The 15,208-nt window shown below is 37.8% G+C and overlaps 1 pseudogene; it reads left to right on the forward strand.

The window, feature by feature from the left end:
* The window catches only part of LOC113038115 (ankyrin-1-like), a 73,084-nt pseudogene extending 57,935 nt beyond the window's left edge, over positions 1 to 15,149 (forward strand).
* Positions 15,150 to 15,208: the final 59 nt, after the last annotated feature.

Below are 15,208 nucleotides of genomic sequence, written 5' to 3' on the forward strand. Positions count from 1 at the left end.
ATAGCTCATAATGGAGTTAGTGACCATACAAGCTGTCTGAAGTGGACCATTTAACTCTAAGATTCAATTAAACTGCATAATGAAAGAAATTATAATTCTTCTTCAGGGCACATGGCTTCCAGGATGTGTGCAGAGAGATATCAAGATATTCCTTAAAGGTTATGGGTTCAGGCTACAAAAATAATAGTCATTCTAAATTGTACTTAAATGGATTAAAATTAAATGAGAAGTTATTTTTGAGACTCCACATTAGATTGGTGCCTTTAAAAAAAAATATGATAAAAAAAAATCAAGAACCATGTGGTGTATTGCAGCATTTATCCAGCCTCATCCCATTTTCCCCCATATTTTTTTTAAATATACAGTATCTTGAAATCATACTCATTTTAGAAAAAGGATAAATGCAAATAAAAGGATTCAGGTGGTGTTTCAGATAATATTGTAATATTGTCTCCAGATTCTCTTTCTGTGTATTATAACACCTTCAAGCTATTTTTATACATGAGCGCTTTACCTTGATGGAAACTTACATGCTCTGATAAATACTGTATGAAAGACAAAACTGCAGCACTGTATTTACTGTATTTTTGTCTTAGGTGGTGGGTAGCGATGAGCGGCGGAGAACGTTGACCCCTCTTGCCCTGAGGGAGAGGTACATCGCCCTGAACGAGTCTGGCCTGGGTAAGACATAGAGGCACCATGATGCGTCCCCTCAGCTGTGGAGGAGGGGGGCTTCTGAATGCTGTGCCCATATCCTTGCTTCTATACCTGCCCACTCTCTCATGCATGGCTGTGATTGGGCATTGGATCCTGAGCACTGCTCTCTTTTATGAGGGTGATGCTGGGATTGCGCTCAGAGGGGTCTCTACCTACCCAAACAATTCAGAGAAATGGGCGGCCCTTATGTTTACTGATTGAATGAGCAGTAATGTAGCGCATGGTGCTGGTTTGATTCCAGCATAAATACTTTAGCATGGCAAGCTCCAGCTTTGAGAATGAGCTTTAAAGGAAAAAGGACTGCTAAAAACTGCCTGTTTAGAGGTGTTGACAGTGGGGGAGTGATAATAGAAAGGGTCCAGGAGGTTCGAATCAGCTTTGCCATCCAAAACACGGCGTATCTTCATTGTTCTTGAAGCAGATGCAGAAGCAGCCAACTAATGTATGTAGAGCACATATTTTGACCAGGTCTTGGTAAGTGATGATCAATGTTATCATTTCATTAGCCAGTTGTAACTAATCTGGGTCATATAATTGTATGGGCATTTTTACAAGGTGTTTTAGCATATAGTTAATTTCATAAACAGTTGTAAACAGTTGAAAACGATAGATTTCTAGAGGAGGCTTTTTTCATTATGTTATTCGGATCTTTATTGACAACATCTTTACTGAACATGTTCATTGTTCATATACTGTATATATATGTATATATATATATATATATATATATATATATATATATATATATATATATATATATATTATACATACTGTATATAGGTAATATTTTTATTCTGCAAGGATGCATTCAATTGATCAAACATGACAGTGTAGACATTTATCATTTCAGTTTCAAATAAATACTCTTCTTTTTTAACTTCTATTCATCAAAGTATCGTGACAAAAATTGTATCATGGTTTTCACAAAAATGTTAAAGGGTTAGTTCACCGAAAAATGAAAATTATGTCATTAATAACTCACCCTCATGTCATTCCAAACCTGTTCATCTTCGGGACACAGTTTAAGATATTTTAGATTTAGTCCGAGAGCTCTCAGTCCCTCCATTGAAGCTGTGTGTACGGTATACTGTCCATGTCCAGAAAGGTAAGAAAAACATCATCAAAGTAGTCCATGTGACATCGGAGGGTCCGTTAGAATTTTTTGAAGCATCGAAAATACATTTTGGTCTAAAAATAGCAAAAAAACTATGACTTTATTCAGCATTGTCTTCTCTTCCGTGTCTGTTGTGTGAGAGAGTTCAAAACAAAGCAGTTTGTGATATCCGGTTCTCAAACGAATCATTCGATGTAACAGGATCTTTTTGAACAAGTTCACCAAATCGAACTGAATCGTTTAAAACGGTTCACGTCTCTAATCCGCATTAATCCGCAAATGACTTAAGCCGTTAACTTTTTTAATGTGGCTGATACTCCCCCTGAGTTCAAACAAACCAATATCCTGGAGTAATTCATTTACTAAAACAGTACACTGACTGAACTGCTGTGAAGAGAGAACTGAAGATGAATACCGAGCCGAGCCAGATAATGAACAAAACATTGACTCCTTCACGAGTCATGAATTATTAATGACATCATTTTCATTTTTCAGTGAACTAACCCTTTAAGCAGCAGGAACTATTTTCAACATTATTTATAATAATATAAAATGTTTCTTGAGGAGCAAATTAGCATATTAAAATGATTTCTGAAGGATCATGTGACACTGAAGACTAAATAAATAAAAAAAACATTATATTTAAATAACATTATATTTTTTTATCATAATTTTTTTTCATAATTTGTAATATTCCACAATATTGCAGTTTTACTGTATTGTTGATGTATGCCTTTGTTAACATTACATAATCTTACCAATCTTAAACTTTTAAATGGTAGTGCATATGTTCAGTTCTTTATATATGACAGATAAGATCATATGGTCATATTGTTTATTGTAATCTATAGTCTATATTGTATTACATCTCTTGGGTTTTTCAGTGAAAGCCACAGTGAAATATATATATATTATCCACTAGCATAGCTGAGTATGTTATTGAAGTGGTTCATCATTGGGCTGTCTGTGGGAATAGTGATATATTTTGTTTTTGATTCAGCCACTGTGAATGTCATAGAGAGAACCGAGCTAAAGATCACAGTAATAGCAGAACAGCTGGGACTGAGCTGGACCGGTAAGAGCTTTACTTCTTGTGTCTCTATTCATTATTTTTCCGTTAACTCACATTCTATAAGTGGTTTTGTCTTTTTTTGTTTATAGAGCTGGCGAGGGAGCTGCAGTTCAGTGTGGATGACATTAACCGGATCAGAGTGGAGAATCCCAACTCTCTCCTGGACCAGAGTTCAGCTCTGCTCAACCTGTGGGTCAGCCGAGAGGGCAAGAAGGCCAAGAGTGAGGATTAATAATTAACACATACAACATTATACATCAGGATTATTATCATAAACCAAGATAAAAATCTATTGATTTAAAATCCCTGAGCTGAAATAAAATAATAAATGGAAGGTGATCATTGAACTAAAACAAAACTAAACTAAAAAAGTGGACAAAAGGTGAAAATAACAGTATTTATTCATCACTGTTAATGTTAGACAATAAAAACACAGCTGTTCATTTTAATAATGTATTAGTAAATGTTGAAATGAACATTTAATAAACAATAAATGAGTTCAAAGTATTTTTCATTCTTAGTATTAAAGGGTTAGTTCACCCAATTATTCAATTATTACCAGTGTTTGGAATAACGACATTTAAAAGAACGGCGTATGGTAACGACGTTATTTTTTCAGTAATGGGGTAATCTAACTAATTACTTTTTCCGTCGTTACAATGCCGTTAACATTACTGAACGTTAAATGCGGTGCGTTACTATGCATTTATTTTAAAAACTATGCAAACCAAACACCCCTGGCTTACACAGCGAGTGAGCAGGTGGGTTAATAACGAGATTATGATTGGCTAAGGCGGAGTCATGTGTTTCATGGTAGCCAATCAGAGCCAGTGTTTTTACACACATGCCGGCACACATGCAGGCACACGCGCCAGCGGTGCCAAACACACAAACACACACACACACACACACACACACACACACGCAACAGCTACACAAAGATTCGCAGCAGCAGAAATGGCAAGTCAGGAGCAATCCGATGAAAAGTTGTTATTTTCAGGGTGGAGATATAAGCACTACTTCAAATTCATTGTGGTCAAAGGCAAGAACGTGCATGTAATGTGGTAAAAAACTCCATGTTACATCAGTGGTTCAACCGTAATTTTACGAAGCTACGAAAATACTTTTTTAGCTACCCTATTCTGCCATTTTCTAGAGTTCCCCAGAAAGTAGTCAATGTAAATCAAAATTGTTTACGTTCAACATGCACACACTGTCTACTAAACGTAAACAATGCTGTGTTGTTTCTGTTGTTTCAATGTTTTGGGGTACTCTCCAAAATTGTGGAATTCAAAGTGTTCCAAAAATTAAAACCCTTTCAATATCCAAAATGCAAACAGAATTTTATAGACAGAGTTATAGACAGCTACACCTATTAAAGCCTGCACACTAATAACAACCTAGTTATTGTATGTAGTCAAATTTGCGTGCATCGCTCTCAAAACAGGGGGTATTGTTTTGGCTGTGTGTGCGATTTACTTTCGGTTTTGATTTAACGATCGCACGAACTCTCGTTTGTCAGACGCTCTGTGAGGAATCATTCCATAACGTTTCTTATGCCAGTGAGGGTCTTTTTTGTTTATGTTGAAGTGAATTTAAAATAATAAAAAACAAAACTCTTGCCAATCAGGGCCCCTAGGCTGCAGCCTAGGCAAGCCTGTGTGTTAATCCGTGCCTGACAGTAACTCATTTTACTCTTTGTAACTATTTCCTTGTATTTTTATACTCCTCCATCATCACATCTTCAGTGGAGAACCTTTATGGAGCTTTGAAGAACATTGACCGGGCAGATATTGTGAAGTCTCTGGAGGCTCAGGCTCCGCAGGTGCTTCCAGAGGCGGTGGAGGAAGGAGCCTGCAGACTGGCTGATTGTGACTCCACTCTGCTTTCCCCTAGTGTTATCAACGGTAAGAACAGACTGCATCTTGCACTGATTTTCTAATCCTCTGGACTCCTATCAGTGACCTGACATTAGACACCAAGTAAACCAAGGCTTAGGTGTTTGAAGCTGCATGGGTTTGCCACTAATTGCATACTATATCTAGTCTCCCAAAATCCTGAGCATGAAATTTAGGTTGGAAGAACATATGAGGGACTTTAGGATTTAGTGATAATGTTTTTTTTTTTTTTAAGTTTTTAACTTTTTCATTGATGGATCAGACATGCCATGGCATTGCCACCATTTCCCGCCTTTTACATTCATTACTAAAGAAACCTCTCAGTAGTGACAAATTGTCTTGTGGTGGCATTACTTGATATAGGCCTATATGAGATTTCAAGTATCCTTGAATGCAAAAGGTACTCCCAAGGTATTATAAATGGTATTATTGCAAATGCAAATACAAATGTATATGGTAATATAGCAAATACTTATTATAAATATTTATAAATAATTATGGATAAAAGCAAAGGGAAATATATATGTATATCACATATATATACATATATATAATTATGATCAAATGCAGTTGGAAAATAATATATTAAGGGAAAATAGCATTGGGAATTAATTTTTTTAATGATTATATATTTATGGAGTGAAGCATGTAAAATTGACACAGTATAGAGCAGTGGTGCCAGTAAATTCTGAGAGTGAAAATGTAGCAGTTATGCTCCAGAAAACTATCCAAATGTGCTTTGGGGTACCGAAGTGTATTTTATGCCAGTGAGGAACAGATAGGAGTATGCAGGCTCGTATAGATGAGTATTTCTAGAGAAGACAACAGGCCTCCATACTTGTGTCTGCGCCTCTCCGTCTCTCTTTTCCTCCTTCTCTCTTTCTCTAAACATGTCATCTGCAGCCCAGCCGCTCTTCCTCCTCACAGCTCTCCTCTTCGACCTCCGACCTCATAATGACCTCCTCTGGGCCTCCTCTTTTCCTGTCATTCGTTTTGTTTTCTAGTTCCCATTTTTCGTGGGAGCTGTGCTGTGTCTGTATGCATGCGCATGCTGCTTGACGTGCTCTTTTCTGTTGTTTCTGGAAAAAATGTACTTGTGAGGTCTTTAAGTAAAAAGAGGCCTTTATTTATGTGTCTCTATAACAAACTTGTGTATGCATGGCATGCTTTCAACTTATGGGTTATGGGATTGTTTTCCTGAGTGGCGGTGAATTCCTGAATTTCAGTAGCTTCAGTAACTCTTCTTATTATCTTTGGTGAATATATTAACATTTTTGTATCAGGCTGTTTACATAATGCTCTGGAAAATGGATCTGTGACCGTATCGTGTTGCAGAAGCATTTTTGGAACGTTATGTGTCAACTGATTTATTGCTGTTGGTGTGTTTCAAGCGTGTTTGTGTGCCACGCATTGATCGTGTGACACCATTTTCAACCGCAGAGCTCTGTGTTGTTGCTGATGTCTTGGACTGTATTCACAAACATGAAAATTGTGTAGCTATTAACGACCCCTTCTGGCTAAAACTGGAATCTATCACATATAAAACATTTCACATATTTAGAACCTTTACTTTTTGGAGATAATTACTTTCTCCTGGCTGAAAGAGACCAAAATGGCTGCATAAAACAATTCAGATACAACTATCGCATAAAATGATCACATGATATAAAATGTGAATGCAGTCCCAATCTGTGTGTGTGTGTGTGTGTGTGTGTGTGTGTGGGATGAAATATCTAACCTTCCTGTCAGGCCATATTTAGATAATCAGACCACTCAGATGTTGTGTGTGATATCAAGATGCTTCAGAGCCATAATTTTGTGTTGTGTGTGTTGTGTTGTGTTGTGCTGTAATGTGATGTGTGTTTGAGTGTTTACATTTATTTGCATGCGTACCTGTGTGTGTGAGTGTGTGTCTGTTTTTGTGTGAGTGAGTTTTTAGATTTATATGTCTTCATATGTGGCTTTTGTAATTAACAATGAACAAAGTTTTTACACATTTGCTCCATGTTGTGGTGCTTATTTGTATTGGAGTGACAGTAGATTAATTGTGTGTGTGTGTGTGTGTGTCTGACTCACATGTGTGTATTCTCATTACTGGGGGCACAGTGAAGGTCTCCACTAATTCATCGCTGTAAATCATCCTCATTCTCTTCTGCAATATTTCTTCATTTCTTCTTATCATTATCATTCCAATACAACAGTAATACATCATCCATCCAACCATGAAACCATCCATGCATTCATCCACCCACATATACAGCTACAACATTTGCTCAAAAGGTGCCAGTTGTTTGATAAATTAGTAAAATTCATAATAGCATGATGCTAGTGCTACAACAAAACTATTGACAAGCTTTAGTTGTTGTTTTGTGTCATTAGTCAAGTCTGTCCATATTATTATGATCTAAATTAGTAAAACATACTGAATATGAATAGTAAAACAATTTTGGTTATGCATTGCGTTATATCATATATTTTCAGTTAATGCATTTCCATATTTTGTTTAAATGCTTACATTGCAAAGCTAAAAATGATATTTATTGAAGTACAGTTATATGCATTAAATAAACTTTAGCTTCTTAGAAAAGCTCTGGTCGCTTTAAGAATCTTAGTATTCTATTTTTTGTTGATGCATATTTGCACTGTTTCTCAAAAAATAATCTGAAATAAATAATTAGTGGACAACCTGCAGTAGAGCTGTAGACTCCCAGACTCCAGCAATATAATATAAAAATAATAAAATAGCCATGATTGATGATTCTATTTCACTTTATTTTTTATATTAAAATATGTATTATATTTGTGTTGTGTCTGTAAGAATGAAGTACATACAAAACTGCAAAGAAGGGTTGCAGAGTTGGTCCATGTTACACCAGAATGCCTGTTTAAAACTCTAGTGTTTTTTTTTTTTAATGAATCATGCATTCTATTGCACACATTTCATGCAAAGGCAAGTCAGTTATGTATATTGCAATTCCATGAAATTCAACTTGAACAATCCCAGGAATGTGTGGTCCTACATTATGATCATACACACAAGAGAAAAGCCATTGTTGCATACTCATTAATGTGGATGTACTGTGTGGTCATGTACACAACTTTCATACATATATGAGAAAAGAAAGAGCTGACATGAGCCAATTTTGAATCTGAGCTTAATAGTGTGTATGTGGGTGGGGGAAGTTATGGTAAAGGAATATTCTGGGTTTTCAACATATTGAACATAATAATTTAAACTTGTTCCTCGTTGTCCCCTGGCATGTGTAAATTAACATGTTTCAGTATACTTACAACAGCATACTTTACCAATTTTAAAATGTTTTGTTTTGTATCTAATAAAAAAAACATTTACGTCATCATGCAATGAAAAGTCAACTGATTTTTAAATGCATGTTATTTATCTAATTGTGATTTTAGTTGCTACATCCGTTACATTGCAACTTTAAATTATGTTTTATTATTGTTTCTGTGAGTAGTTCACTACATCAATATGCAATTATCATTGTAAAACACTGAATTATTGCTAGATGTAGCTTTGGCACTTGAAGCCCACGATATACTCACACCACGTTCTGTTTTGTTCTTTGCTTAAGCTTAAAAAGAATACCTGGGCAGTGGTACAGTATAACGTTAAGACACATCCCAACCATATTTGTGTTATTTTTAATGCTAAATTAAATGCACCAATGTGCAGTGTTTAGATAGCATTAAAGACAGCTCTATGAACAATAGATTTATTTTGTTTCATTGTCAGTTGCAATTTCAACTTTGGTTTAGCTCTATAGTTTGTATATTGGGGTCCTTAGTTTTGCGTTTCTGTTTTGCTTTGCTCCAACAATCAATTTTCATGCATGATACACTGTGTGCCATGATTGTTAATTCTTCTTAAAATGTATTTATACCGCCTCCTTTTGTTTAAAAAACCCTCATTGGAAAAAAACCCAGAATATTACTTAAAAAGTTACTTTGAAAGTGGATTGCTTGTTGTGAGTGAACCCAATCTCTCTCTGCAGAATGAACTTTCTGTGGCCCAGTTATTATGCTGCTTTGAGTTAAAGCACCTCTGTTCACTTATATATCGATAGACTATGACTGCACCCAGAGCACTGTGTTCTGCATGACCTTTCTGAGAGGGTCAAGACTCCCCACGTACCCCCACTGTGTCTGTGTGGTGTTAGCGTTGCCTTTCTTGTCTGGCCATTCCTCAGGTTACGGGCTGGTGCAGGAGGAGCTGCTCTCTCCCGCTTCTATGCAGTACAGCCTGCCCTCTCCGCTGGGCGTTGAGCCCTATTGGCAGGAGGTGTCGAGTCTGGAGTGCGCACCCATCGCCACCACTGAGGAGGACACTATGATGGAGATGTCAGACGTGCAGGTGTGGCCGGCGGGGGTCAGTCCGTCCCTGGTGACCGTGGAAGACTCGTCTCTGGATGGCAGTAGCCGTGCGGACGACTCGGAGGCTAACACGTTAAGCCTGCCATGCAGCAGTTTGGGGAGGCCCAGCAGTGGAGCCAGCGGGGCAAGTGGCTCCATCATGGAGCTTGAGGAAGAGGAGGAGGAAGAGGAGATTGAGGAAGATGACATACAGCACGAGCCAGTGTCGGCAAGCATAGAAAAGGCATGGGCCAGTGGCGCCGTCCCAAAGGCCAACTATAACGGGCAGGCTGGAGGTCAGAGGTCGGAGGGCAAGAGGACAGAGGTAGCAGCGGCGGCCGGCGGCAGTTTGACTGGTGTAGCTAGAGGAGGAGGAAAGGGTGGAAAGGGGGCAAGTTCAGAGGAAAAGTTTTCTGTTCTTACAGGGCAACAGCTCTACGCTCAGTTGTGTGAGAGAACCGGACTGACCCGAGCCCTTGAACACAACGGGGACAGGTATGGATTGCGTTCCCATGTTATAGTTAGGTGTGAACTTATGGAATTACATTTGCTTCAATAAAAATGAATGAAACTTTATAAAACTGAACGTAACTTTTTCAGAAACTTTCAAAAATATGCCATTACAAAAGAAGAAAAACAGGAAAAAAATTAACACAGTTGCACAAATGTCCAGAGCACCTGTCCATCAAAAGCTCACTATCCAATCAGAGTAGATCACTGTTAACGCCGCCCCCATGAGAAGTTTGTGTCAAAACTCCAAACGAAAAACTGCGAAGCAAAAGTGAAGTCTCTGGCAATGCATTCAGAATCCACAATCAGCGAAAACGAATCTTTGAAAAACATTAACAAAAATGAAGCATATTTGAAGAACCTGTTACATTTGTGCGACTGAGTAAATTTTTTTAATTTTCATTGTGTGTTTTCTTCTTTTGTAATGGCATATGTTTGATAGTTTCTGAAATAGTTACGTTCAGTTTTATAAAGTTACGTTCATTATTATTGAACTTAATGTAATTCCATATGAACTTCGCTATTTTCGCAGAATTAGAACCACTATTCAAAATTTTGAACAGTCCTTTGGACAGACAACTTTACACTGTGTTTGTCCATCCCTCTTTTGCAGGCTCAGCGGCGGTGCCTTCCAGCCTTACTCGCAGGAGAAAGACTCCCTCCACAGCTGGTCCCAACCCAAAGCAAGGCAGACTATGGAGGCCACGATGTCATCGTCCCCGGACCACAATCAGTCTCGTGTAGCAGAAGAGGCCCTACTTACACCGGTATGTGATACAGGCCATTCGGAGGTCCTGCGGGGGCGTCTGCTGGGCACTCAGCCCTTTGATAAAGGGCTGGGCTTCTCCCATCAGGAGGGGGAATTACGGGCATGGGACCAGGACAGACGGAAGGCACAGGTGTGTCCCCTGGGCCTGTCCAGTCTGAGAAAAGAACATGATTTTAGGCACAGTCTTGACTTCAATTAATTTGTAATGATAATTAATACAGCTATTATTCCCTGCTTGCAGAAAGATGATCCAGTAGATCTGTCCAGCGATCATCTACATGAAGAGCAGTTTACTGATGAGCATGGGAATGTTGTGAGCAAGGTAGGTCACCTGGTTTCTTTTAGGTATATAGAAGGTTCAAACTGATATAAACATATACATACAGTATCTGGCTCACCATTTTGAGATTATCATCAGTTATGATGGGTAATATAGTTTCTGTTTTCTAACATTTCATAGATATTATTTTAATAATTGTTTAACTGATTTTTTTTGCTGTTTGCTATTATTAAACTACACTTGTTCTATATAAACTGTACAAATGTTAGGATTTGTAATATGTTTTTGAAATATGTTTTTATGCACCCTCATGTCGTTCCATATCTGTAAAACCTTTGGTCATCTTCGGAACACAAATAAGGATTTTTTTTACTGAACGACCACGTTCGAGGACCAGAAAGGTAGTAAATAATGTTAAAATAGTCTGTGTGAGATCAGTGGTTCAACCGTAATCTTATGAAGCTATAAGAAAACAGTTTTTTTTTTTTTTGCGAAGAAAACTAAAATAAGGACTTTATTCATCAATGTCTTCTCTTCTGTGTCAGTCTTACATGTGCGTGCAAAGAGAAAACCACGACGCATGGGTGTGGTGCTGCTGATGCAGAAGTTAGCTTTCTAATGTAGAACGTCCATTTCTTAGTTCATCTTTTCTATATTCTGGTTTGAACAAGTAAGGCTGGGCAAACAATGCGAGTCAAGCTCTTGTGTCGAAATCTTCAGACATGTTTACAAAGACTGTTTTATGCTATAGCATGTTTCTTTCTCTGCTTGCAAACAAGGCACAGTGCATCCGTGTTCCACGTAAGAACGCAGGCTCCGGTTTCAACAAGATAACTTTTAGTGAATACTTTTACATAATATCGTAATATCGTGTTACGAAGATGAACGAAGGTCTAACGGGTTTGGAAATCCATACAATGGAGGGTGAATAATTAATAACAGACCCTTTAAGTTCGTTCAGACTTAGAACATAGACTTATTTTGTGAAGGGAATATTTGTTTAGTGAATCTAACTAATGAAATTACCACTAGTTAACAACTATGCCACTATGCCTCCTGCTTTTTCTCCAGTTGGGCATGGATGTGAAAAGGGATGTCCAGACCGCGAAGCACTCCAGTCTACGGAGAGTAAAGCACTGAAACAAACAAACTGTCCTGAAGGTACGGCCCGGAACGGGTACAATGATTAGAGTATTACATAAGAACAACTTTAAATCCATGGGCAAGGCTAGCTTTGCTAAATTCGAGTGATTCGTCCATCGGTTTGATGTTTTAGTGACTTTGCTTCAGACAATGTCTCTTTGAAGGAGCTATTTGTTCATGAAGGATTGCTCTTCCAGGGTCGAACATCCACTGCCAAATCATCTTTCACCTAAGCACGACTGGGAGATAGGACAAGACATGGAAAAAAACAAAACATGCAGCGAAAGAGCAACACATCGCGCCAAATCCTACCATGGAGCGCCACAGAAAACGACAAGGAGATGGAGTTCTCTACCTGTAGTTTTGTAACATTTTTAACAGAAGAAAAAAGAAACATACAAGTAGAATAGGGCATGAACTTTTTATACAAATGTGAAGAAAACCACCAAAAAAAAGCAACAAAAGTGCTTCCTGTCAACTGTAAATGCATGACTGACTGCTGGTGCATGACCTATGAGCTGTCATTATCTAAAAACTGAAGGGGTACAAGGTAAAGGGCCGTTCCAGGACTGACAGTGGGGAGGGAAAATCCTTTGGACCTTGGATCTTTAAAAAAAAACGAGAGACTCTTGAAACAAAGGGTCATGGGAACACAACATCCCCAAAAAAAGCAACAGTTCTTTATTTTGTCAAATCGATTATCATTACACAGCAGCATAGTGGATGCTAAGCCCGTCACGTCATTTCCCACAGGCCCTTTATCCTGTTATTCAGTGTGATATATGCACTCTAATGCTATGTGAATGTGCGTCGGTGTGTGTCGGTATCTAACGCATGTGTACTCGCTTCTGGCTTGGTACTGAGCTTTTTTTCTGGATCGGTCAGAGCTCATTTGGTGTTTTTGCCATGGGAATGACAACAAGCCACTGTGCTCTCCTGCTCGTGAGCGTCCGCCTTCGTTTATTTCCATTTTGTGAAGTGTATCTGTGTTCCTTTGAACTGTCAGCCACCTTTTACTTTTATATCTCTGGTTTTGAATTTCAAGTCCCCCGTAAAAAAAAAAAAGAAAAAAAAAGGAACTGATTCACTTGTTGCAGGTAGTGTAGCTTTGTACGTAACACCCAAAATAGCAACCTAAGGAGGGCATGTGCTTTCTCTGTCTGACAGTTCACAACTCTAACCTCTGACCTACTGACCATCTGTTCATCCACATTTGTAGCTCAGCTGCTCGACTAAAACCGCCATGTCGGACCGATTTCAGACAAATGTAGCATTGCATGCTGGTTAACACCACTTTTCATGCTGTTCTCTTGGGCCCGCACTCGGCCCGGGTGTTTTAATTTATTTGTTATTTATTAATCAAGCTGTGCTGGTGGGAGAAAAAAAAAAGCGATTGTAGCTGTGACGTGTGGGGCTTGGGGACTATCTCTGAGTAACTGCCTTTGTAATGTTTGGGATCTCGGATGGAGTTGCGCGACAAGGAAGCATCTTAAACGATTATTCTTTTTGTTTGTTTGTTTTTCATTTAGATGTACAGTTAAAAATAGACCGATAAATATACAGACAGCACTGTGAAAGTCCACCTTAAAATTGACCCCTGAACTGTGAACTCACAACTGTCTGTCTCACTTTTTGGCTTCAAATGTTTCACTTTTATCAGTACCAACACACACCAACACGGTTATATGGTAACTATGGGAAGCTTAAACCACTTCTATTGCAGCTTCATTATTAATGTCATTTGCATGTGTTTTTTTTTTAGTTGTTATTCCTTTTTTAACTACGAAAGAGCCCAAACATACACACAACTCTTGAAGTATAGTCTACCAAAGCAATAATATCAAACGTGCTGCAACAGTTGGAATACTGCATCATTGTTAGTGTGTGTGCGCGTGTGTTTTTCTGTCTACGAGCGCTTGTGTGTTCAGTATAAACTGTATTTACCCGACATTTTAGTAGCATTTGTAAGACGTATACGATTTAAGAGATATAACAGCATGCATGAGTATCTCCCACCGTATGCAATTACGTGATCTACATGCCAACTCGAGTTCACTGAACGGTAGCGGTTTCACGACAAGGTTTCTTTGAACGGCTGGCAAGCATAATGAAATCAAGTACGGTGCTCAGCATTTAATCACAGCACAGTAGCTTACATAGTCACAAGCACACCGTGATATACTGGCTCACACATTTGTGTAGTTAAAGTTGAGGGATGTCATTGAATGAAGGAGTGAGTGAATGAATAAATGAGCTTATCCTCCAAACAAAACAAAATAAAAGAGATTTATGGAATGCATGGACAATTGGACGATTGACAATGATTGTACTTTCATATTTAAAAAAAAGTCTAATCAGATCCTAGTGTTTTTGTTGGTTTCTTGAAATGATGTGCTTTGTGAGAATGCACACGTCCCTTCACATTAAAACCCTCATGAGTTTTGCCTTCACTGTATATTGTTTTCTACAGTTCACTCAGGTTTATGTTGACAGATGATTTCTCTTCCATTATTCTAGTTAATACACATGTAACAGTAAATCTTACATCCACTCAAAGGAGTATAAGGATTATCAGGGGTGTTGGGAAGTGACCTCAGCATGAAAGACATGAATACATGTTCAATATCTTATCGCTGCTGTACTTGTTATCGGAGACAAACAATTCCTGAAAACGTAGGGGGGAAAGCAAAAGAACGTTTTTTATTTTTATTAATTAATTTATTTATTTATTTTTGCTTTGTTTAAGGAACAAAAAGATTTAACATTGCAATCATTATGTATTAAAAAAGAATTTATGTACAATGTTGAACTGTTGCAAAAATAGACTCCACCTATACTCCTTTAGAATGGATTAATGACAATATAAACGCAATATCATATTACTCTGTACTAAGGAATGCAACTGCGCACATGCACAGAAAAAAATATGTTTTTAATAAAGAATATATGTATAAATATATGACAAACTATATTTAATTAGAATGCTATGCACCCTTATTAGAGTTGTTATGGATGTACTTTAAGTATATTAGTTAGAATCCAGTAATACATACATGCCCATGTCATGGGGAATGTAGAGGCTTTGTAGCTATTTAAACATGTTTTCATTTCCTTTTTATTTTTTATTATTATTGTAACGGAGACAGGAAATACGAACATTGAATATGTATACAAGCCTTTTATTCAGATTCATTCTGATATGAAGATATGTATAGATCATTTACCCTGCACACCAGCTCAGATCATTTACAAAAATTAATAAAGAAAGATGTGACATATTGTGACACTGTGTGCGTGTGTAAGAGAATGTGACAAATATTACTGATTTTTGCAT

This window comes from Carassius auratus, chromosome 21 (genome assembly GCF_003368295.1).
Source record: "Carassius auratus strain Wakin chromosome 21, ASM336829v1, whole genome shotgun sequence".
Classification (NCBI taxonomy): Eukaryota; Metazoa; Chordata; class Actinopteri; order Cypriniformes; family Cyprinidae; genus Carassius; species Carassius auratus.